The 25,468-nt window shown below is 38.4% G+C and overlaps 1 long non-coding RNA gene and 3 other non-coding genes across 4 annotated transcripts; 1 reads left to right on the forward strand and 3 right to left on the reverse strand.

Annotated features, from left to right (window-relative positions):
* Window positions 1-1,706: 1,706 nt before the first annotated feature.
* Window positions 1,707-3,005, reverse strand: LOC147840579 (uncharacterized). Its single transcript, XR_015509224.1, has 3 exons — window positions 2,850-3,005; window positions 2,636-2,720; window positions 1,707-2,145 (listed from the first exon to the last, which is right to left on the reverse strand). It is a non-coding gene; the product is annotated as an uncharacterized LOC147840579 (long non-coding RNA).
* A 17,299-nt stretch (window positions 3,006-20,304) lies between these two features.
* Window positions 20,305-20,376, reverse strand: trnae-uuc (transfer RNA glutamic acid (anticodon UUC)). The gene has a single exon. It is a non-coding gene; the product is annotated as a tRNA-Glu (tRNA).
* Window positions 20,377-21,868: 1,492 nt separating this feature from the next.
* trnar-acg (transfer RNA arginine (anticodon ACG)) lies at window positions 21,869-21,941 on the reverse strand. Its single transcript has one exon. It is a non-coding gene; the product is annotated as a tRNA-Arg (tRNA).
* A 262-nt stretch (window positions 21,942-22,203) lies between these two features.
* Window positions 22,204-22,275, forward strand: trnae-cuc (transfer RNA glutamic acid (anticodon CUC)). Its single transcript has one exon. It is a non-coding gene; the product is annotated as a tRNA-Glu (tRNA).
* Window positions 22,276-25,468: the final 3,193 nt, after the last annotated feature.

Raw genomic sequence — 25,468 nt, forward strand, 5'->3', positions numbered from 1 at the left:
CTTCTAAATCCCCTCTGATACGCATCATTCAGTAGCATCCTACAGTAGCTAAAATCATAACAGTCCACCACATTCAGTCAAATGTGAATAAATGTCACAGTGATGATGCAGTGAAAACTGTGGCACCGGCTTGCGTTAAATCAACGCAATCTTACGGCAATTCGTAACTTTTTGATATTCGATGATTTGCGCCCTCTCCGTCTCCCACACCCCAGTAATTTGAATCAGAACATAATAACGAAAACATTACCTTACAAATAAAAAGAAGCAGGTTTTACAACCAGACATTTCTCAAACCAGTGAACCCCTGTAAACTTCTCAGTCCAAGGATCCAGTAAACTAATGCATTCAAATAAGTTCTTATATAATAATGTCTTGGATACAGAGAAAGTTTTTAGATTGTGTGTGCTATCAGAAAATAAGTAAGCTATCATCTGAATGATCAATAGGCATGTATGATTTACAGCCCAGTCTGTTCTGTAACGTTAGCAAAGTCTGCGTTTTCTTTTCTTTTTGCAACTTATTTTGACAATACATGAGGCTTAACCAGTTTTTCTGATGCACACACAGAGTCTCTTTCTGGCTATGTTACATGCTTTTTATTATATATTAAAAATATAAGATATTTTCTTTCAACTCTAAATGTATATTTTTTGCCATGGGTTTCTTAATAAACAATCCTTCCATTGAACTTGTCGCGAGAGAGACGGAATAATAAAAGCACATAAGCAGCAAGGAAAAATCATGCTCAGACATAATCTTTAAAATAATGACGTATTAAAAATTCGCAAATATATAACTGAGATTTGTGATTCAATTACAGTGAAGGATTCATTAAATCCTTATTTTCCTCAGAGCGAAATAAATCATCCACCCGTATAATTGAGTAGTGGAGATACAAACAAAAATCAAATTTTCTTTAAAAATATATCTTTTTGAAGCGAATTTCATTTGCTATAATTTTTACTAAATATTTATGTATCTATTGTGGATCAGTTATCAATAAACAAGAATAATGAATAACATTTGAGGTGACGCACATAAACAAGTCCACTATAAAACACTTTCCGCTATAAACAACTTAATATTGTAGAACAGGGAGTTAAAGCTTATAGAACCATATCATATCATCATAGAGTTAAAAATGGTTTTATATTCTGATATTCAGATATTCACCTAATAATATAATTTCAGAAAAGTATTCTTTGCAAATTGTAAATAGGGTAATCATATTAGCAGCCATTGTTCACAGTGAATTAAATAGTGTTAATGTCGTTTTGAAGCCATGCGTGCATGCTAATTCCGATCGAATATTTAAAGTAACATGCACTGAAAAAAATTATATGCTAGATTTACTTAAGAATATAGTGCATCATTTTTGCATCCCTCTTTTTAAGCAATTTTCACATTAAATTTAAAGCAATATTACCTAAAAAACCTTCAGTTGGTGATGCTTAATTTTTTAAGTATTCTAGCAAATAGTTTTGCTTAAATTTATTGGTTGGTGTAACTTAATATTTTAAGCAGTTTTTGTTTACAAATTTAAGTTATTTCTACCATTAAAGTTCTGTTTACCCAATTATAAAATCTTAAGCCAATTGAACTGAAAATGTTTAGTTCTTCAACTTTAAAATACTAAGTCACTTATTAGTTAACTTACGATTAGCTATACATTACAAAGGGTGGAAAAAACACAGATAACAGGATTAAAGTAAAGAATTTCTTTATTAGACAAATGCATCTTAAAACATTTCCTTAAAAATTTTTTGGTGTTCAAAAAAATGCAAATTTTTTTACAAATGTACTGCTTTAATAGAAACAATAGTTCAAAAACTGTTTCAAGAGTATTCTGAAAAGTAGCGTTCAAAGCTGTTCTTGTCAAACACTCAGCACAATTGCCTCACAGCAAGAAGGTCGCTGGTTCGAGCCCTGGCTGGGTCAGTTGGTGTTTCTGTGCTGAGTTTGCTTGTTCTCCCTGTGTTGATGTGGGTTTCCTACGGGTGCTCCGGTTTTCCCCACAAGTCCAAGACATGCGGTATAGGTAAATTGGGTAGGCTAAATTGTCCGTAGTGTATGTGTGCGTATGGTCACAGTTTTTGGTATGTGCTCTCCAATGTCCAGCTGGTCCGTTTCCCCACAAGTGTCCTGAAACAAAACAAAAATCAAAATGTATATTATGCATCAGTTCATAAAGAAATAAAAAGGCACAGCCAAGTAAAAAAGGGGGAAAAAGTAAGAAACCGAAAAATACAATCAGAACCTGAAAGTCAGAACTTTTTTTCAGTAGAACAGTAAAGAAAATTAACTTAAACTGTGATCTTTGTTCACTAACTTTCATCTGCTAACTAGCATTTTATCAAAGACCACAGGTGCTTCAGTTCCAAATTTTCTTTACTGTTCTACTAGAGAAGAAAAAATGTTACTCACATCTTCGATTGGCTGGGGTGATTTAAAAAACAGGAAATTTAAAATTTTTGTTGAACTCAATTTAAGATGACTAAAATCACTCAAATATAAAAAAAAGTTTCTCTTTCTAAATTGACATTTTACATGGTTAATTGTATTTTCAGGTTTGCAATTAAAACCTGCTACAAAAGTCATTTGAAAGTGAACTAAATGAACTACATTCACTAACCACGTAATGTGTAATCAGATTTTCAAGGTTGTCAGACAGGTACACAGTCAGACAGCATATCACCACCTCCCAGAGAATGTCCACACTGTGATTGCAAATAGAAAGAAATATATAAATAAATTGTAATATTTTAAAATGCATTACATGGTAGAGACAATGAACATCTAAAATTTAAATGCTAAAACAGGCAAGCAGAATTTTCAGTAAACAATACCTGCTCCAGCAATTTCATCACATCACAGATTTTGCATCCTGCACTTCCCTCCTTTTTGTGAAATAAATGGACAAGCTGTTCTGTGTAATTGTCGAAATTTTCAATGACGGTAGATTCCACATCAGCAGCCGTCAATCCTTTGAATTCTTCTTTGATCTTAAAAAAAAACTAACAAATTTTACTTATATTTACTTATAAATATACTTTCATTATTAATTTAATCAAAAAAACAACACAAAAACAAACAAACAAAACAATACAATAAAACTTTTAAGTTTTCAAAAGTCAGGCGGTACTGAAATTTTTACAATGAGAGTATACCAGCATTTCCCACCATGTTCACATGCTCAACAGTGTTTGGCCACAATGATAATCGTTTAAAGCTCAGTAAAAAGCACCTTAACAAATACAAACCGGAGCAGATATATAATAGATCAGCTGACAGACCTGGCTTCAAACACTCCTGCGGATCAGGGTTAACACGTTGTGTTGAGTCAAGCATGGTCATTTATTAAAAGCATCCATTCGTTATACTGTAAATTGCCATCTAAACATTTAGACATGCATTATTTATAAGCAGGCATAAGGAATATCATTTAACGTTTGCAATAGCTTGCCAAAAGATGAACAGCCTTCTCCCAAGCTGATTTTCCAAAATGGACTCCTCAAATTGCGCGCTGTGGTACAGCGGCACGTGGTAATCGGATGATCCTAAAATATTGGGTTCAATTGACTAAACCTCAAATTATTGCTAACTTTACTAAAAATTGCTAGTTGTTTTTCTTTATTAAATAAAGTAAACAGTGAAATCAATATTTTATGTAACATTTGTAGTTTAAAATTAAGCAATGTCCAAAACTAAACTTTTTAAGTGAAATTTGTTTGTTTAAATGAGCCATATTTACTGTGTCATTTTTTACAGTGAGGTAAACAATATAGGGACTTCTAAATGAACCCATATCCACCGGTGACCCATGCACCCATAAGTAAGTATAAATATGCATGCAGCCTATTTTTTGATTACCTGACAAGTGCATTGACAGCAGCACCCACTGATATAACCGAGAAATGAAGAGCTCTTATTGCACAGTGTCATCCACAAGACGGAACTCGTCGTGAAGATGGGGGGAAAAATTAAACATGCTAGACTTGCTGCGATGGTGTCGTGAGGCATCTCAGACATGATATCGGTTGTCGTGAACTATGGCACATTACACGAGAAGAAACGAATGAATCTTGTGTCACGATGCCCATTTGTTGTTTTCGAATCCCCGTGACACCCTACGTCAAGGAAATCATGCCTAAATCAAGTGATCTGACCGGGGCTTTAAGAGACGCTTAATATTAGGTAGCGTACTTTGTTTTGTTTGTTGTTTTGGCCGTTTGTTCCCTTACCACCATGGTTTTGATATTGGAAATATTTATGTTTAATAAATCTGTTAACCTTTTTCGACAACTTGGCCTGTGTGTGTGTGTGCTTGGGGAGCAGGAAAGGGGACTCCGGGTGACCTCTTTTAATAGACAGTCATCCTTATCTTTTATGTTCATAGCACCATGGTTCCGCTACGTACAGTAACACAACTAATAGTGTTTATTTATGTTTTACCTGGTTTCTGGAACTGTTCTTTGCCAGACTTGAACCTTGTCATTGCAGTTAACTACGCTCCCATCCCAAGTCCACCAACTTGTGCGGCGAGCCACTGGGTAAACTGGTAACAATGGAAAAGTCGTCCATGCGGAGGTAAGCAGTCAGCTGTTAGCGCTAAAAGGACCAGAAGCTGTCGTCGTTGTCATACCACTCTGTAGAGTATGATTTACATACGAAATAGCCAGACATACCTCTGGCTACATAATAAGCGCTCTCCAGAAATGTAGATGGGCACATATCCACAATAAGCATATATTGCAACAACTATAAAATGAGGAATCCCATAAGTACAGAAGGAAACTACTTAGCTAGCTACTTCGAAACTTAGAAACTACTTAATGTAGCTCTCATAGTACAATTTAATTAGACAATGTTTTGACCCATATCAGGTCAAACAGGAAATACAAGAGAACCCTAGTAATAGTCAAACTTGAGACATCATACACGCAAACAATAATATCCATAATTAACCAATAAATAGGCAAATGACATAAGAAATATACATACAAAAAAACATGTTATCCATTCAGAATTAAGTATTATTAACAAGTTTCTGAAAAATGTACAAGTATGTTTTCACAGTTCTTGAGGCTCCTATAAATGAGATCAAATTATAATAATATAAATTCACCACACTCTAAGCATATATATATATTTTTTGCTCAGAGAACAGCTGTACTTTCCGGACGTTATACCCACAAAAAACCATACATGATTGCTGGTATAATCTTGAAATTTTTTTTCAAAATTACAAACATTAACATATTTTACTGTTGTATACATAAACCTTGCACCTTAGTTATAACAAAATTTTGTCTTCATCTTCCTCATCACTTCACATAATGTCCACATCTGAGATATTTTCATATGCTCAAGAACTTCAAGTCTGTATATTTTGCATATGAAATTGTTTCAGCAATGTATAAGAACTTCAATGTAGTTTTTAATATAAAAAAGTGCAATCAGCATTACTAGAGATGTAAATTTAGTTACAGATTTTAAACCCATTGTACATCCTACTGGACAAACATATTTGAGAAGATCCTGATCTAAAACTTTTAAACTTTAATTAGTTAGTGCAATCTCTCATTTTTACATACAATCTATGAAATATTGGCCAACAATAAATCTGTCTTGAGTGAAGTGATGCAATGCTTCTTATGTAGTGGATTTTTTTTTCAAATTACAACAAGCCAAGCCTTACCGCCATTTGATTTGGAGGACAATTGTCAACTCTCATGGACTTCAAGCTTTCAATTACATGACATGTTCAGGAAACAAAAAACATGGGCTGACATGATGTCCATTTTAATAAGAAAGGTTTCAAATCAAATTCCAAAATAAAACCCCTTTGAGATCATATATCCCATCATATAATTATATAATCGAGATCATATGATCACAAGTTCAACATTACCACACGTACAGTCGGAACCAATTTCTTCAAATTCTATAAAAAAAAGTCACGACACTGCCAGTACATCTGCCAATAGTTCTAGGAGCTATAGTTTTTAAAGTTCCACTTAAATATGTAAACAAATTATCAAGGAGCTGTAAAAGCTTTGTGTCAAGTAGTAAACAATTAAAATGAATGGATCCAGACATTGCTTTCTATGCCTTCAACACAAAGACTTAAAAAAAATCTTGTCTAATGTTGAGTTACGCATAATCTGTCATCACAATGGTCTTGGATTATTGCGAGCTATAGAGCATAAAACAAAAGAAAAAGAGCATTTCTATTTTTGAAATCATGAGTAATGCTGGCTCGTTCGCAGTAAATCAATACAACAAATATAAAGAAAGCAAATGTGGTCAAATATTTACATGAATACATGTTGAATGAGTCATTAGAACATACACATGTTCTCATTAAAATAAACTTGCTGACAACCGATCTAATCAAACCGCTGTTGTTAAAGGTGTGGCTCCCTGAAATTATTTTTAGTGCGATTTCATTGGGTTCCTCCCATTCTTACTTTCATCTCGGTATCCAACCTCATTATGCCACTTCCTGTTTATCAAGTAATCAAGAACAGGAATGTCAGTCCTGTAGAAGAACCAAGGGTTACATGATGCAGCCGTGTGAGGACTTGACATGCAGAAAGTGAATAATGCGAGTGTGGCGAGATCTACTGAGTTACTGCTATGCAGCCATGCACATAAATTCCTTGGGCTATCTGGGTGACCTATTTCCTCCTAAACCGAACGAATATAAAGGTGCAACAGAGAGGAAAGCCATGAGCAACCCATATAGCTATAAATAATATACACTGAAGGTGACAGCATTAAATACACCTTCAAAACACATTTTGTTTAAGCGATTGCATACATGAGAGATAATGGATCATAAATATGCCCTCCTGGTATCTTTGGCTTAAGTTGAAATGCGATGCTGATTGTTACTGAGGTGCAACAATGTTTATTACAAATGAAGACAATCAGATAAGAGCCCAACCTACTTGCCAAATCTAAAAAAATAATAATAATAATTTACTGGAATAGTGCAAGTATAAGCTTGTCTAAGCATGTGGGATGTTAAGGTAATGTTACACTTTCACTGTCACACATGACAAAAATGTATATAATTTACATTGTCATCATTTAAAATGCAGTAAATTAGTTATAAAGGGGTGGTCCTCTACCACATCATATTTTAAACTTTAGTTGATGTGTAATGTAGCTGTGTGAACATAAACATCAACTCTGAATGTAAATTGCTCAAAGTTCAATGCAAAGGGAGGCCTTGATTTTTTACAGTGTTAGCTTAGCAAAGCCTACAATGAACGAATTTTGGGGACTGCAAAAAAATACTTCCGGGCCTCTGAGATCACAAACGTACTTTCACCGCGCTCACACACACTGTGCAGCAAAGGGGCGTGGCCAGAGGCACTGTAATGTTACAGCAGAGGGAGAAAATGCCATCCTGCTATTTCCACAGAGCTTCTTTTGTTTCTATATTTGGGCTTCCAAAGGACACAACGCAAAGACAGAAGTGCTAACAGTTCAATATTAATTATGTTCCAGAGAATTATAAAAACATAGCAAGCATTATTTGACAAAACACAGCTTCCAGAATCTCTCCCAGTTCAGTGCTCTATTCGGTTAAAATTGCCTCAAAGAAGGAGCAGCTCCAACAAGCAGAAGCTGTGGACTCACAACCTGTAAGTGTTTTTATTTGTTAAAATTGATTATGACATGCACAGTGTCTAGCTGTAATGGTATGTTGTAGCAATGATGTAAACAACGGGAAATGCTGTTCGCCACCGCTAACGATTTAGCTACAAATTCATATTTATCAGTCAAACAGCTGTCAACACACACATACACACACACACTCTTCACCAGCTCGTGCATGTCACCAGCTTTTCTGTGCATTTCACATCTCAGATAATGAACTCACAAAAGATATGTGAAAGCTTCATATTACTTACGCCTGCATTTTCCAAATATATATGAAAGGCGTTGTGTAACGTGTTGAGTTAAAAAAATACAGGAGAGCTCCCCTAACTCGTGTAGCAGCAGAAAAATCAATCAAGGCTCACACAGGTTGCATCCCAAATCTTGTGCTTTATTCTTCTTTCAACATTATCACTGTATAATACAGAAAATAACTGAATCCAAGCATCAGATAAAAAGAAAAATAAACATCGGTCCCGCACACATGTGTTTCCAGTGTTACACGCGTCTACAGACAGTTCACACATACACATACGTAGACACACACAATGGCAAACTCTCTCAATGGAGCCGCACCCCATTTTCACTCCTTACAGACACTTGTCAGATTTTATTTTAGAGAGCGGGCATGAGATTGACTGACTGTTTACACAAAAAGCGTGTGCTTGTACGGCCGTGACGTGGAGCCGATCCGAGAATCACAGCACATTGACACATGACCAATCAGAGTCACTTGAGGGCGAGCCATTTAGAGAAACTGGGAAATATTTCAGTCGTTTTCATGTTAGCTGAGTCGCTGTATATAATTAAAGTGAGATTTATGAAAAAATAACGTTATTCCCTTCAAGTGAAACATGAGCAAACATTGCTTTACATCTTATTAACACAACCAAGCCTTAAAATTACATTCTGGACCACCCCTTTAAACATTTCCATTGTCTTCCATTAACGTCTTGTTATAAAACTGCTACATTATTAAATTTTTCATTTTTTTGCCAAATCTCAAAACTGCCCTTTGCTGTGACTGTCTCAAGCATCGTTCAGTAAATTACAGCTCTTACAAATTAATAAATCCATTTATTAAAAATCCATAAATTAAAAAAAAAAAACAACTTGATACATTTTGTCACTGAAATCCATGTCCTCTGATGTGACACCATAGGCTCATTTTAAATTTGAAACTCCACAAAAAATTTAATTAGTTAAAGGTACCTAATTGAGATCATGTGGCCCCTGTGCAGCCCATGACCTGCACCTTTTCCAATTTTGTCTCAGAATATTACACAAATTGAACTTTTTGAAAACCAGTATTAAAGGTCACTTATTTTACCCCCTTTTCAAGATGTAAGATTCGTCTTATGTGTCCCTAGAATGTGTCTGTAAAGTTTCAGCTCAAAACACTCATCAGATGATTTATTATACATTTCAGAACACTGGTGTTTTCAGCTCTGAACACAATAGCCTCATTTCCACTGTCGGGCCAGTGTGAGCCAGGGCTTTTATCGGGCTGGGCCAATCGCCCGGGAGGTTGAGCAGTGAGGCCGAAATCATGTCGGATTTCCACTGTCGGGCAAGTAGCTCGCAGCGCGTTACGCAAACCCAGCCCCCAGAATGTCCCTCGAATCAAATGTCACACAGCACGCCCACTTCAGCGGGAATCAGGCAGATAAAGCACACCATTGCACCATTACGAAACAGGTAAAATGAAGGCAACCGAAACAAACAAATGACACATTACTGTACAGTAGTACACTATATGTCTATACACACATGCCTGTGTGTTTCCATTCATTATATTTGTAGGGACCCCTAAAATACTCTCAGATTATAATATGTGTTTTGTTTATTTCTAACTGTATGTAAGTATTTAATCCAGCAATATTTGATTTTTGTATTTCTATGACACAACATGTTCAGAGAGTGTACTATTTTTCTGGTCAGTTACTGTTCCTTTAAGATGACATTATAGCGTAAGCTGTGCGAGAGAGCGAGAGAAAAAAAAGAGGAGCCTCGTGAGAAGCAGCTGCTATAGTTGGGAGGCGATATATTAGTAATATTAAGGGCTCTATTTTGACGGTCCATGCGCAGAGCGCAAAACGCAGGGCACAAACGCTTTCAGGGCGTGTCAGGACGCGTTTTTGCTAATTTAAGGACGGGAAATCTGTCTTGCGCCAAGGCGCATGGTCTAAAAGGGTTGAGTTTATTTTCTTAATGAGTTATAGGTGTGTTTTGAGAATAAACCAATTAGAGTCTCATCTCCCATTCCCTTAAAGAGCCTGCTGCGTCGCGCCAAGAGCGCATTCGCTATTTACAGCACGCAAAGTAAGTCTAAGTGGAAAAAATGAGCATTTCACAAGCAAACAGTCAACAGGTAACAGTTTTTTAACAGAACACTGTTAAACAGAGCATCTACTGCGTGAGAATGAGAGATAAATGATCTACTTTCACTTTCGCTCTTGAATAGGGAAATCTTTACGCACAGACATCAATTAGCCTATAAATAATTAATTTCGTTTGTTAAGCGCAAAGATTTGTTTCAAAACTATTTCTAAATTCAGTTCTAATTTCTAGCAAACGAATAAATGAACAATAATGGCCAAGTGTGGTCAAAATACTGAGTTATTTCCAAATACACCTGCCATGCCCCATATGGTCTAAAACCTGACAGGTGGGCAAATCTAAGCTTGTTTTTAATAAAACAAATATAAATAGGGATATAATAAATAATACTGCTAATAATAATAACATTATACAAAAGCAAATCGTCACAAATAAACTGAAAAAGCCTCCCGAGATGAAGAAGACATAAAAGCAGTGATAATTCATATTTATGTAGGCTAGAAAATAATATGTTTTGTAATGTTTTAATCCTTTATATTTATATCCTATATCTATTCTTATTATATCCTATATATATCCTTAATATTTAAAATTTTTCATATGTAAAGATATTTGCCTATTGCTCTCTTGTGCGTATTAGACAGTGCGTAAGCGAGGCGCAACTCTGCGCCGGAGTTTAGACCGGGTTAGTTTTGGTCTAATGAAAAATCTTTTATAGTTTCTCAAAATAGCAACGCGCCAATGGTCCGCCTCAGAACGCCTTCCTTTTTAGACCAGAACGCCTATGGGCGCACAAATGAGCGCTAATGCATTTGCTATTTAAACAGCGTAGAGCAACGCCTCAAAACGACTCTTGCGCCAAGCTGAAACTACCAAAAGACTACTGCGCCGCGCCTTGCGCCACACTGCGCCAGGTGTATGATAGGGCCCATTGTCTTCAAAGTGAAAGTAAAAGTGACTGTGACTCAGCTCGTTTGTTATCTAAGTACTGAAAATTACCACATACATCACAAACATTCCACTTAACGCAGCGTTTGTGTCTGGTAAATAAATCGTTAGCTGTTTAGCAGTACCTGTTTTTACCGGCAGGTGGGAGTGGCTCTGTTGTCACATGGTGTTAAAAAATCCCGCCACTGCACTTAATTCATTCATTATTTTGAGGAGCTGAAGCTAATGAGGTAATAATACAACTCTTTCACAAAACTGAATAGTTCTAACTACTGATGAAGCTTATTTGTTTCCACAGTATAAAATGTGTGTAGTTTAAATTCATGCAAATTAGTCAAAAAACGTAAATTGTACTAGCTTTCTAGATATGATAGATATCTAGGCATATTTATATGATATAGCCAGTCACATCTGTTTCTGTAATAGTTAAATCACAGTTCATGCGTTTAGCTTATTATATAGCTATATTCTACTTTAACATGCTATGTCAGTTAGCATTGAATTATAAATTGACTATAATTCAAAAATACCTAAAATGGTTGGAAGAACACATACAGTGGAAGTCTGAATAATTAGCCCCGTTTTTCCGCAAATTCTGTTTTGATGACAGCAAATAATATTAGACTAGACATTTTTTAAGACACTTCTATACAGCTTAAAGTCACATTTAAAGGCTTTAAAGACAGGGTAGGATAATTAAGTTATTGTATAATGATGGTTTGTTCTGTAGACTATAGGAAAAAAATATAGCTTAATGGGGCTAATAATTTTGACGCTAAAATGTTTTTTTAAAAATGTATAACTGCTTTTATTCTAGCTGAAATAAAACAAATAAGACTTTCTTCAAAAGAAAAATATTATCAGACATAGGCTACTGTGAAAATTTCCTTGCTCTGTTTAACATCATTTGAGAAATATTTAAAAAAGAAAATAAAATTCAAAGGAGGGCTAATCATTTTGACTTCAACTGTATAAAACATTTATTGTTGCAGTCGTGTAAATTATCAGTTACTGTAAAGCCTTTTTATGTTTATTCAGATCTTATTGTCATTCTATTACAGCAATAGCTGGATGCCTTCCCCCATATTAGGGATTTCCTAGAATGTTCTACTACTTTTGTGAGGCATATATGGAATTTCTGCTTAAGTATGAATAAAACAGGCATTAAATGCATTTAAAGTGCTACAATGCCCACATCAACCCTATTTTAAGGAAAACTGAAAAAAAAATTCCCTCTGAAAAAAATTAAAGTAAACATATTTCTAGCATATAGATATGTATTTTTATTTTTTTACTATTTTTGATAGAATTGTTATTATATAAAAATAGTAGCCTATTGAATATCAATATTTGATATTATACACTCCATATTATATTATATTATGTTATATTATATTATATTATATTTGTAACGACTGGGGTGGAAGTGACAGATACAACTGGAGGTAAGATCCAATATGCAGGTTTATTCAGCGTCAGGCAAGCAGTGGTCATACAGGTGCAAACTGGTATGTGTGGACAATCCAGAATCGCAATCAAAGTAAAGGCTATAGGTCGTAAGGCAGGCGGCTAAACAGAATAACAAGGATACAAGGCTAAGGTCTAACACAGAGAAACAAGACAAGGAAACGCGTTGTAATATCACACTCGGGTAAACAAGACTCGGCAACCAGGGTGAGTGAATGAGTGGTTTATGTATGGTTTGTATCAGTCTCTGACAAGGTTCAGCTGGTGAGTGCAATCAAGCAGATGAATGAGCATGGGTGTCTGGGAGCAGTGCATGTATGAAAATGTAGTCCGGGGAAATGCGGAAGTGTAGTCCTGGTGTTCGTGTGTTGTGTGACAATATTATACTATATATTATATTATACTTCTTTCGGGCTAAGCCCCTTATCCCCTTTGACCCTAGCAACGTCCCTGGACCTGTTTCAGCGCTGGACATGGAATTATCACGTGGGATATCGGTAAATCGCAGCTTTGTGCAGGTGGGATTTCATCATATGTTTGGTTTTCATCGGATGGACGTAAGTGACATCATCATAGCATTATGAGAGATCGTTCTGAAGCAATACAATTATGAATGTGCACCAACAAACTAGGCCCCAACGTTAAAGTATGCATACTAATGTTTTTTTTAGACTGAGTGACTTTGTGATTGTTTTGACTGTGACTGATTTATAATAGGTTTGTAAACTAGACTGAGACCATTTAAATTGTAAAGATTTGGAGGTTCACTTTATTAATCTTGTTTTTTACAATTGTGAAACGATCTGAGTTAATGGTGTTTGAGTTCAGGTGTTATAGCAGAAGTGCTTAACTTTAACTTTGATGTGATTTTTTATCACTTCTGTTGATTTGGTGTAAAACAAAATATAAGGAAAAATAAGAAATATAGAACAAAAGAAGTCAGTAAAGAACAACACTTAGACTTGTAAGGCTAGTTTACATATTTTATTTAGCTGATTTAAGGTGCTTAATTTTTACTGAAAGAGTAAATCTTCATTTAGTGAATTCAAAATTAGATAAAGGGTTAATTCTTTTCTTTTATTTATTTTCTTTTTACTTTAAACAAAATTGTAATAAATTGCTATTATTTTTCTTAAAATCTAAATTTGATATCTCATTGTGTTTTTTTTATATATCAAATTCATTTAAAGAACACAAAACAAACAAACTTTAAATTTATACACACTGTATAGTTTAATTCAGCTAAAACTATTTTTTTTTTTAGAATACAAAGGAGTAAAAATACCGGCTAATTCACCATTCAACTGCCGGGAACCCAGGTATTTCTGAACAGGATATCTAAAAATAATTCTTAAGGTTAAGAAAAGGGTTACATATTTATTTACTGATCGACTGTTGGCATGGAACATTGAGTGGTCTCGCCAGCGCAGGAAGCTTACCATCCATTATATAACACCACAGAAATTCTCTGTTAATAACCCAGTAGAAAATGTATTTTATAACATCCTCATTTAGATAGGCGCTGTTAAACATTCAGCCCAAATGCTCCGGAGAGACCTGGAACGTATTCATTTTTCCTTATAGCCTATATCACACCAATAGGTGGATGTGATCTTAAGGAAAGTGTTAAGTATTTCAGCACATAAGAGCAGGTAATAAAATATATCCTATATTTTGTTGCGCTCAGCAGCTTTTCACTAATAAAGCTCTTCATGTAAATTTTATTATCATATTTTACCACGTCATATAAAAGCATAAACACTTGTTTGAGGACACAGAACACATTTTGTATTTGCAGTTTTCCCCGATGCCTTTGTAAAGCGGCGCTGTGCAGAACAGAAAAAAAGGCAGCCTAGTTTCTGCTTTCGCTCACCAAAAAATGCTCTGTTTGCACTATTTGATTAATATCATCGTATCCAAATATTTATAAATAACATTTTAAACCTCCTCTGGTGTTATTGTTTTTTGGAAATATCTAAAATCTTTTTTTCAGATAGGTTTTTATAAAATGAAAGTTTAATATGGCTTTAAAACGGTTTGATTTATCGATTGTATGTACCTAAATTGTTATTGTCACCGACTCGGTCCCAGTCATTCCCCTCGCTGGCCAGCAGAGGTCATCATCACTGGACTACTGACATTACGTCACCCTCTCAGACACTGATTGCCACACACCTGCTCCACATCACACTGATTACCCACGCACACATATAAGCAGCCCAAACACACACTCCAGTGCGAAGTCTTGTTCTGCCTCTGCTGACATTACTGAGCGTTTCTCATCCTTGCCTGATCTCCCTGTTGCTAACTCGGATTGTCCCTCGACCTTGCCTTGCCTGCCGACTGTCTTGAACCCAGCCTGATTATCGACATTGATCCTAGCCGCCTGCCTCTGACCTATGCCTGCTATATCACCCAGTGTATGCCAGCTGCCAGCCTATCGACCCTATACAACTGTGATTGATGTGAGTTCGCACACTAGTACATACTGTGTCTTCGTTATTAAACTGTGTTTAATAAATATACTGCAAATGAATCCCTCTGTGTCAGACCCTTCGTTACAGAAGACTTCGCCCAACATGGATCCCGCAGCCCTGCAGGTCTTGTCCACAGAACTCACTACCCAAGCCCAGATACTAGCGACACATCAGCAGCAGCTTTCACACCTCACCCGGCTGACGGAGGAGTTAGTAAAAGCCCTACAAGGTTTGAATGTTGCAATCCCAGCACAACCCACCGCCAACTACTCTCCCAGTCAACATCCGGTAACCTATGCACAAAGTTCCAGTCCCCGCCTAGCGTTCCCTGAGAAGTTTACGGGTAATCCAGCCAAGTGTAAAGGTTTTCTGCTGCAATGCAAACTGTTTGTCGCTAAACAATCCCACATGTTTGCGGATGAGAACAGCAAGATCGCCTTTGTGTGCTCACTGCTCGCTGGGAAGGCTCTAGACTGGGCTACTGCTGTCTGGCCAGATAACACTCCCACTTTTCCTACGTTTAAAGAGTTTATTCAACGTTTCTGTGTGGTATTCGATCATCCGGAAGGAGGTCGAAATGCAGTTAAAGAACTTTTGACTATCCAGCAGAGAAATCAACCTGCGGCTGAGTTCGCTTTGCACTTTCGTTCATTAGCTGCACAAACTGGCTGGGCTGACTATCCCTTGAAAACCCTCTACCGCAAAGCTTTAAACCCCAGACTCAAAACTGAAATGGCCTGTAGAGATGAAGGGAAAACACTGGATCAGCTCATCGAACTGTCCATCAGGCTAGATAATCTGCTCCGCACACGAAGACCATCCCATGCTATTCTTCCCTGTCCTACTCAAGACGCAGTCCCAGCATCTTCATTCACCGTGGAACCCATGCAACTGGGTCGAACCCAGTTATCTAGTGAAGAACGTGACAGATGTTTAAAGAATAAATTATGCCTTTATTGCGGTCTTTTTGGTCATACCAAGGTTCAATGCCCCAATAAGCCACCCATCAAAACGTTATCGGTGAGTGCAACTTCTATCTTTTCAAGCAACAGTAACACTCTGACTGTACCCGTCTCTCTGTGTTTTGGAAATGCAACGATTCACACTGTCGTTCTGGTTGATTCAGGAGCTGCAGGCAATTTCATGGATTATACGTTTGCCAATAACAACGCTGTTCCATTAACCTCTTGTGATTCCCCCCTAGCAATCACGGCGATAGACGGACGCACCCTAGGGGATGGAAATATAACTTACCGCAACTCCAACTCTCCGTTCAAACAGGCTCTCTCCACAAATAACAGATGGAGTTTCTGATCACAAAATCCCTACAACATACCATTATTCTTAAATGGCCCTGGTTACAAGCCCATAACCCCCATATTTCCTGAAAAAAGGGTGAGATTACTAAATGGAGCGAATTATGCCTGAATAACTGCCTATGTTCTATTGTTCCCGTCCAGCTCAATGCCATTGTCACCCGAAGTGTACAAGGATCTTGCGGAGGCATTTAGTAAGCCAAAGGCTATTAAGCTTCCACCTCACTGTGAGTATGACTGCGCCATTGAGTTATTGCCTGGTACAACACCCCCTCGTGGGAGAATCTTTCCTCTCTCCCAAAGAGAAACCGAAACCATGAACGCTTACATTAAAGAGGAGCTGGAGAAAGGATATATGTGACCATCAACGTCACCCGCATCCGCAGGCTTCTTCTTTGTGGAGAAGAAGGATGGAAGTTTACGCCCCTACATCGATTATAGAAGTTTGAACGAGATCACAGTCAAATACTGCTATCCCCTGCCTTTGGTCCCAACAGCCTTGGAGCAATTACGCTCAGCCAGGTACTTTACTAACCTTGATCTTCGCAGTGCATACAACCTCATCAGAATAAAACAGGGTGACGAATGAAAGCCCGACTTTTCCACTGCCAACGGCCACTATGAATATTTGGTTTTGCCCTTCGGCCTAGCAAACAGTCCTTCCGTCTTCCAGGCTTTCATAAATGAGGTATTCCGAGACATGCTTAACCAGTGGGTCATTGTGTACATTGACGATATCCTCATTTACTCCAATACCTTAGAAGAACTAAGAAGAACCTTGCTAACCCGGACTGTCCCTCGACCTTGCCTTGCCTGCCGCCTGCCATTGACCCATGCCTGCTATATCACCCTGTGTATGCCAGCCGCCAGCCTATCGACCCTATACAACTGTGATTGAGTTCGCACGCTAGTACATACTGTGTGCTCGTTATTAAACTGTGTTTAATAAATAGACTGCAAATGGATCCCTATGTATCAGACCCTTTATTACAGTTATAGCTAGCTTTTGTTTGATTTTTATTAGTTTATTTTTTTATGTGATTTTATTATATCCAATATTTGTAGTTCTTTAAATTATTTCAATATAACTTAGACTATTTTATTAAGATATGACATTATTGTTTTGAGCCACAAAAGTGAACACGGAATTTGTTAAGTTTTATCTTCTGTAGTATTCATATTGTGTATTCTCCAAAATAAATTAAAAAAGAAAAAAGCCGCTCGCGGCATCAACAGAGCTGTAAAGGGAGCGCTATTTGACCAGTCTTGCACACACATACAGGCATCGAAATGCGCACAAACATGTCTTTTAAAACTCTCGAAAACCTTTACTGTCTGCTGTGTCTTTCACATGGTGTACAGATTATTTTGGGTTATTGAAACAAGGAGGACACAGTAAAGAATGTCACATATGAATTAAACCTTTATTATTTTATGCAACAGCCTTACATTTAACAGGGAAACATGAGAGCGATCATAAGCAAAAAGACCCCAGCCTATAAGGCTAGATGTTTACTTTCTCTTATTTATTTATTTGTTTATTTGCTTGGCGCATGTACTAATGTGAGGTTGGAAAACTAGTGCCCGCCTCTCCTCTCACTCTGCCCCGAAGCCCCAGCTGGCCCTCTTTAGCCCAAGATATTCGGCGGGCCGAAGAAGGCCGGCCGCTGGCCCTGAGAAAGCTTCACTTTAGCGCGATTAGGCCCTGGAAGTGACAGTGGAAACATAACTGACCTTGGCTCGCCCTGGCTTGCACGCTTTAGGTGCGATAGTGGAAACGCGGCTAATGTAGCTGTTTTCGTTGCTTGCACCTTTAATGCTAGTTCACCCTGCCCACTATTCCCACGTGCCTGTCAGAGTGTGCCTCAATATCCGCCTCAGCTGCGTCTTGGAGCAGATCTCACATAACATTTGTGAGAAATACTAGTAAGAATTTTCCCAATGATTATTTGATGTATTTGTTGTGGAGTTAATTCAAGTCTTTCTGCATCAAGTTACACACAATATCATTACAAAATTCCTGCAAGCACACACACAGCACACACGTTTAACTTTGCACTGTTTTTGCATGACAAATGTGACAGAATACAAGTTAATATCTACTGCTGTATGGATATCCGTTTAGGTAATGGAAGAAATAAGCCTGATTTAACATCAACAAACTGGGATTGAAGTGTCTTCTATTATAATTGTACTGACACGCAGCTTTTTTAAAAATGTTTTAAACTTGTAAAACTCATTCTTGATCACATTTAATGATGATTGATGATCACAGAGAGCTGAACATATCTTGTAATCCAAGTAGCTTTGTGCACATTGCATCTTGTTGATATGGTTATACGCACTACTATGAAGACATGTTAATACATGGTTGTCATTCAAATTGGTGTGTGGAAAAACTGCAAACCTACATCACATTCCAGTAGGCCCCAAAATGGGAGGGGTTTGGGATCCTGGTTAAACATCAGGAAATTTAAAAATAAGAGTTATTGTCTTCATATCACTCCATTATCGCTTTTGACACACAATACACACAGATCTGTCCAAACAGCTTACAAAAAATGATTTTCATCATTGCTGCCTTTTAATAAAATACATTAGGTTGTTTTCTGTGCCATATAAAAGACATTAAATAAATGAAAACTCATCTTGTTTGTTACTGTGAGGTTGGGTTTAAGCTTGGGGTAGGTTTGACATTCAAACATACCAGGGGCCTCATGTATCAACGCTGCGTACGCACAAAAACTTTGCGTACGCCAGGTTTCACGCTCAGAATCGCTCACGTTTGGATTTACTAACAATGAACTGAACGTGGGAATGTGCGCAGGTTCACGGCAGCTTTCTGGCAGGCGTACGCACATTTTTTGTGCGTGTCTGTTTTATTTCCATTGGCGACTCCTAGAGGCAGTTGTGTTAAATTCTTCCCTACAAAGTGTCTGATCCTTGCAATGGCAGCTGTATGAGACGGGTTCATATAGTAGGTATGTAAGATTTCCATACCATACAGTTGACCAGCTAAACATTAAAGCGCAAATTGCAGCAGTCGCAATGTAATCTGAGCAATCTACCGCACACACATTGCTATAAAGACACTATCTGAAGATGAATTTGCATGCGTGAATCAGAAACATTTCCATTCAATAAATGTGCAAATAAAATATGATGCACAAACTTATTGATGATTCCTACTTGTCTTTCTCTTGATAAATAGTGGGCAAAATCTGATATGTAGCGGGGGAAAAAAGAATAAAGAATTTATCCGATGCTGGATTCGAGCCGAGTTGACGCTTGAATATGTCTGTACATGATCTCATGCTTCTTATGAGGTGCGCCACTGAGACCGCTTAGGGTTCTGCAACATTTTTCAGTTATAAACCACACTATTTCTTTTTTAAATGCACTCAGTGCGATGTTCAGACCCAACTGTGTTAACCGTATCAGCTAAACTCCCACTCTATTTTTTTCTTTTGTTGTTAATTCCGGAGAACAAACTTGCAAATAACACAGCTTTTCTCCGGTCTACCTCCGAAAGCAGCACCTCCATTTCACATTCTGTTCAAAGTTTCTCTTTTTGCTTGCTTTTGCCATTGCTTTTTCGTTGGGTTTTGCCATTAGCATAGTCATTAGCATATTCATACGGGGGAGGAGGCAGGGAGGGGTTTTGTGCTCGTGCATGTTGCGCTCAGTTTCACGTTCATTCAGATGTACAAAAGAATATGCGTGAAATTCGGCGTACGCAGTGTTTCATACATCTGAATTTTTTTCTGCGTACGCACATTTACAGCTTCGTGCGTACGCAATGTTTTAGTAAGATTTCCACGCAAGTCTTCGTACATGAGGCCCCAGGTGTCTTGGTGCGCATGCTGTCTTTGCAAAGGCAAGAAAGCGGCACTGAGCGCAAAAGACATCCTTCGAGCCGGAGTCAAACCAGCGACCTAAAGATTGCCAACATCCCACCTACAGTCCTCCGCTTTATCAACTGAGCTATCGAAGGCTGACAAGGGAGCTCCACAACCTCACCCTATAGGGTCGCTGAAGTCCGGCTGCTGGCAAAAAAGGACAGAAGCAAAAGCGCTCAAGGATTCCCATACCGGGAGTCGAACCCGGGCCGCCTGGGTGAAAACCAGGAATCCTGACCGCTAGACCATATAGGAACTGCCACGCACGAGGCCCAGTCTTGGCCCACACTCCAGTTCTTTCTGATCGCTCGCACTTCCCTGCTCCGCTTGCACAAGTGCCACTCATACACTTACGCACTCTCTCATACACAGCTTCCTGGTTTCCGTAACCTAGAATCTTCAGATGCGTAGTCATAAGCGTTATCCTTTGTGCCACCGGCACTCTGTTCAGCACCTTGCTAGCCCATTGCATGAAGTAAGGACAAGGCTCTGTCATTCCGGAGTTCCTTCACCACACATTCTGCTTTGTTTTTATGGCAAGAGGTTGTGTGGATGGGATGCTCTAACAGGATTCCCGACAGTCCCTCCATAGAAGACCTGCGATCCAGGGCTGGAGACTCTCACCTCTCCAAGAGGAGGTTAAAAGCCATGGTTTCGTTTATGCCTTTGTGTCAGAGCATTTAGGTGTTGCTGCAGCTCAGAGACCTACAAGTGGAGGAGATTACACTGCAAGTTGGCTGGGTGACCACTAAGTGGTAGGCACTTATGCCACAAGTAGGCTAGTTTTGCGATTGATGTGGCTGTAGTAGACAGTAATAAAAAATAATAATAATAAATAAAAAAACTGGTTACTCTGAGGTTGTGTTTAGGCTTGGGGTAGGTGTAAAACTGAATAAAACGCAGCAGGTTACTGTGAGGTTGGCGCCAAGGGCTGGGGTAGGTGTGATAATAATAAAATATGCAATAGGTTGTATTGTGTGCCATGTACAAGACATTGCATAAATGAGAACCTCATGGAAGTTTGTTACTGTGAGGTTGGGTTTAGAGTTGTGGTAGGTTTGGAGGTTAATAAAACACAGCAGCATACTGTGAGGTTGGGTTTCGCATTGGGGTAGGTTTGACATTCAAATATAATAGGTTGGACGCAGTGTCTTGTACGAGACATTAAACGAATGAAAACTCCAGGAGGTTTATACAGCCCACTTGGAGCTCAAGTCTCACCCACTTGGAGCTGACCAGGCCATTTGGAGCAGGCTCCGATTTCTATTTATACCTTTCTCAGTCAGGTAACTTCCTTTTCAGTAATATGAGCATCTGCACTGTGTGGCATATTTGCAGACATTTAACAGAGACTACAAACATTTCTCACACTGGTTTGAGATGGTCATTTTGACTGCAATCTTGTTTTAGGTGGGCACTTTGTTTTTGAATCTTGTCTGATTTTCCTATGTTTATCTGTGCTGCAGTAGAACGTCTTAGCCTCACAGCAAACATTGTGGTTTACAAGCTGTCACTGGCATCTTCCCAGGAGAGTGGCTGTCCTGGTTTCCTCTGGAAGTCCTGAGGTATGTGCGGGACCAAGACATGAGAGCAGTTGGGGCAGCCTTTAAAAGCAGGGGAGCACCCCACAGGCTCTGGGCCGGCGGCCCCAGAAACTCGATTCACTCCAGAGTAGAACTGAACAGCTCCGGCTGGGGCAAACGGCGACTGCAGTGCACTGACTGACAGCAACGCAAAAAGCTCTGAGCGAGCCAGCCAGGAGTCGAACCTAGAATCTTCTGATCCGTAGTCAGACACGTTATCCATTGCGCCACTGGCCCAGTCTCTGTCTGTAGTGCGCCTGTTGCTCGAAAGAGGACACAGCTCTGTCAGCATGGAGTTCCATCAACGCATGCTGTGCTTTGTTATCATGGCAAGTTGTGGTGTCGATAGGATGCACTTACACAGAGCATGAGACAGTCCCTCCCTGGAAGAACTGTGATCCAGGCTCTGAGACTTTTTCCCTTTCCAGGAGGAGGTTACAGGCGTAATTTTTGTCTGAGGAGCTGCAGCACACCTGGCTAGGGCAAGTTTTGCCAGCCTTCCCTGGTGGTCTAGTGGTTAGGATTCGGCGCTCTCACCGCCGCGGCCCGGGTTCGATTCCCGGTCAGGGAACTTTCTTTTCATTTCCATGGTGTAAGAAACTAAGTCTGCCTCGACCCAACTTCTACTTTATTTCACAAGTCTTCCATGCTCCTTTCTTAACAAAGAGCTTAATTATCACAGAGAGGAGAGTTCCTCAAGTAAATCATTTAAGCATTTAAATAATGTCTTTGGAATGATAATTTACTTCTTATAGCATGGGAGCGGCAGCGAGCCATCAAGAACCATCTGCTGACCAAAAGGAATTTTGTTTAAACTCATTTATCATAACAGTTGGTATTCTCACCTGAAAGTCTACTCAAGGTCTGGGAACGGAAGAGTATCACTTTTATTGTTGTTCTCAATTTACATTCAAAGCAAAAGCTTATTAACATGTTAAGCGGGTATACCGAAAGGTCTGGGATTGCTATTCTTAATTTACATTTGAAGTGAAAGCTTATTAACATGTTAAGCGGGAAGAAACAGTATAAGATGTTTAAACCGAGGATGATCGGGATTCAGTTCCAACTCCGATGAATCCGAAGTGTTGTCTCCACTTTGACACTACTTTTCTGGAATAAAACTTATTTTTTTCTTCAAGACGTTCTCATCTATTTTCTTACATTGGCGAGCCTTCCACCGCGGGATTTTTCCTAAAACAAATGAGGTAAGAAAAGTGTTTTTTTTTTTATTTTGCTTGTTTTATCAAGATAATCCCCTCGTTTAAAAGATTCTAGAAAAGAAGTATTAAGGACAGAAGAAAATATAGTTTGTTCAGTACTAGTAGGAGGAGTTATTAAACAAGCCTATTCTGTACAACTCTGTTTTAAATTCTAGCGTAATTGAATTAACCCGACGTACTGTGGCAGAGCTGTATTTGAATCATTGTTTTTAAAGTAACTGAAGCAAAGTGCTTGTTGAGAAAAGTTTCTAAAGTAACTGAAACTTGTTGATAATTTAATATAATTCTGTGTGAATTCTAAAGTACTTGAATTAACCCGACGTACAGTGGTAACAGAGTTTTATTAGATCAGTTGTTTATAGTGTAGTGAGTCCGACGTACTGTGACTTTGTGAAGTTTAAATCAGTTAAAATTACCCGAAGTAGTGGGTTTGCCCGACGTATTGTGGCACTGATAAAACTGAAATATTTTTATTGATCCGGAGCATGGAAGACTTGTGAAATAAAGTAGAAGTTGGGTCGAGGCAGACTTAGTTTCTTACAGTCCCCTCTCTGATGCTCTTTGGCATAGAAAAGAAGCATCAAATCTACTCTTTCACACAAATTACACCAACCTTTCTAGGCAGGTGCCAGTGGCGGCGACGCCCTGCCTTAGGTTGTTCCCCACTGGCCTTGGAAAATCTTACCCGTCTTTGGGTCGACGCCTCATGCACACTGGATTGAGCTCTATTTCATTTTGAGCTAAATTATCACCGTTTTTGTTATAGTCAGACATACCGTGACTTTGTGAAGTTTAAAACAGTTAAAGTTACCCGAAGCAGTGGGTTTGCCCGACGTACTGTGGCACTGTTTTATGTCTAAAATAGCTTATTTCTGAGCTTGAGGATTTGTGGGCTAAAAAGTTATATATAACTTACGGTCAGAGTTACTTTAATTCAATAAGAATTAAAAAAATGGAAGAATTGATTGTTAAATACATTGCGAAGCATGGCACTCAGGGATTGTTTGATGGAATAGAAAAAAATACTGGGAAACCATATGAATGGGCCATTTCTAAATTTGAGAATTACCCTAAAATGCCTAAGAACAAAAAAGGAAAAATTGCTAATGCGCTGCAAGCTTTGCTTGCATCATACAAAGTTACTAGACGGAGAGTAGAGGAGCTAGAGGCTGAAAATGAGCAACTCAGTCTGGGAGTAATAGCTACTAAAAGCCACTATGCAAGTGAAACAATGTGGAAAGAAGAAAAGATTAGGATGCAGAATGAAATCACTCGTCTACAAACTAACAATAACTTGCTTAAGTCCTCTGTAGAATCCTTATTCAATGATTTGGAGGAAGCAAATGCTGCTTGTCAGTTTATGATAAAGAATGGCTCAACTAACAAACACAGCAATAGTACACAGTTAGGGATCATGCAGTGTAATGCATTAGACCTGCAGGAAGATGAGAGCTGTGAAAGAGATTCTGAGTCAATTAGCTCTCAATATTCTGAATGCACAGCTAGATTCCCTATGGCACCAGTCCATGCTACTACAACTGTGCGGACTAGTGAAGGAGGAGAAGAGCCCATGACTTCTACCATGGTTAGAGGGTTCAATCCAAACGAACTAGAGGCAGTGATTAACAATATTGAAAATTTTGATCCTGCCAAGCGAGATCCATTAGATTTTCTAAAAAAATTAGAAGAATATGCTGAGGTTTACAGATTCACAGATGCTGATGCATGTATCTTGTTAAGAATGTGCTTGCCTGATACTTTATCTGGAGCTTTAACTCAAAAAGTAAAAGATAAAACGGCAAATAAGTCAGAGAGGAAACAGGCACTGCTTGAAGTGCTAGGTGTTATGTCAGTAAACTGGGACAAAATTTCTGAAATTCAAATGAGAATAGGGGAGCATCCAGCTTCATTCGCAGACCGATTACTAGAGACATTTAGGACATTCAGTGGCAATCCTAACATTAATGTAAATGAAATCAGTTTCAAATCTGCCTTAATTAGCAAGTGTGATCCATCCACCCATTCTGCTGTGACAATGCTTGTAACACCTCAGTCTGATTTCAGTGATATCATGGCTAAAATGACACAGTTTTACAATAATAATGCTAATAAAAAAAAAACATATCCTGTGTCTGTAGTACATGATAAAAAGCCATATCAGAACAATAGTCGCAAGGTCTCTTGGAAAAGAGGTCATTATGTTAAAGAAGACATAGAGCAGAGACCACCTCCTTATAATCCTGATAGTCTGCCAACATGCTACTCGTGCGGGAAAGAAGGACACATCTCCAGGGCATGTAAATCTTCCCATAAGAGAACAAGTCCAAAAATTGATTTAAACCAACTTCAAGCTAGAGTAGACAGACTGAGTAAGGAGAATGAGGAACTGCGTTCTCATATGGAGAAGCAGAGTGCTCAAAGCAAGTCATTTTCAGCATAGAGATTAGAGGCCTCCATATCACATGTCGCACCGCTGAAAAGAGATAATTATGGTAGACCAATCGTTAATATTGCTGTTGGAGGCCGATGCAATGATTGGTTAGT

This window comes from Danio rerio, chromosome 15 (assembly GCF_052040795.2).
Source record: "Danio rerio strain M-AB ecotype USA chromosome 15, GRCz13ab, whole genome shotgun sequence".
NCBI classification, from domain to species: Eukaryota; Metazoa; Chordata; class Actinopteri; order Cypriniformes; family Danionidae; genus Danio; species Danio rerio.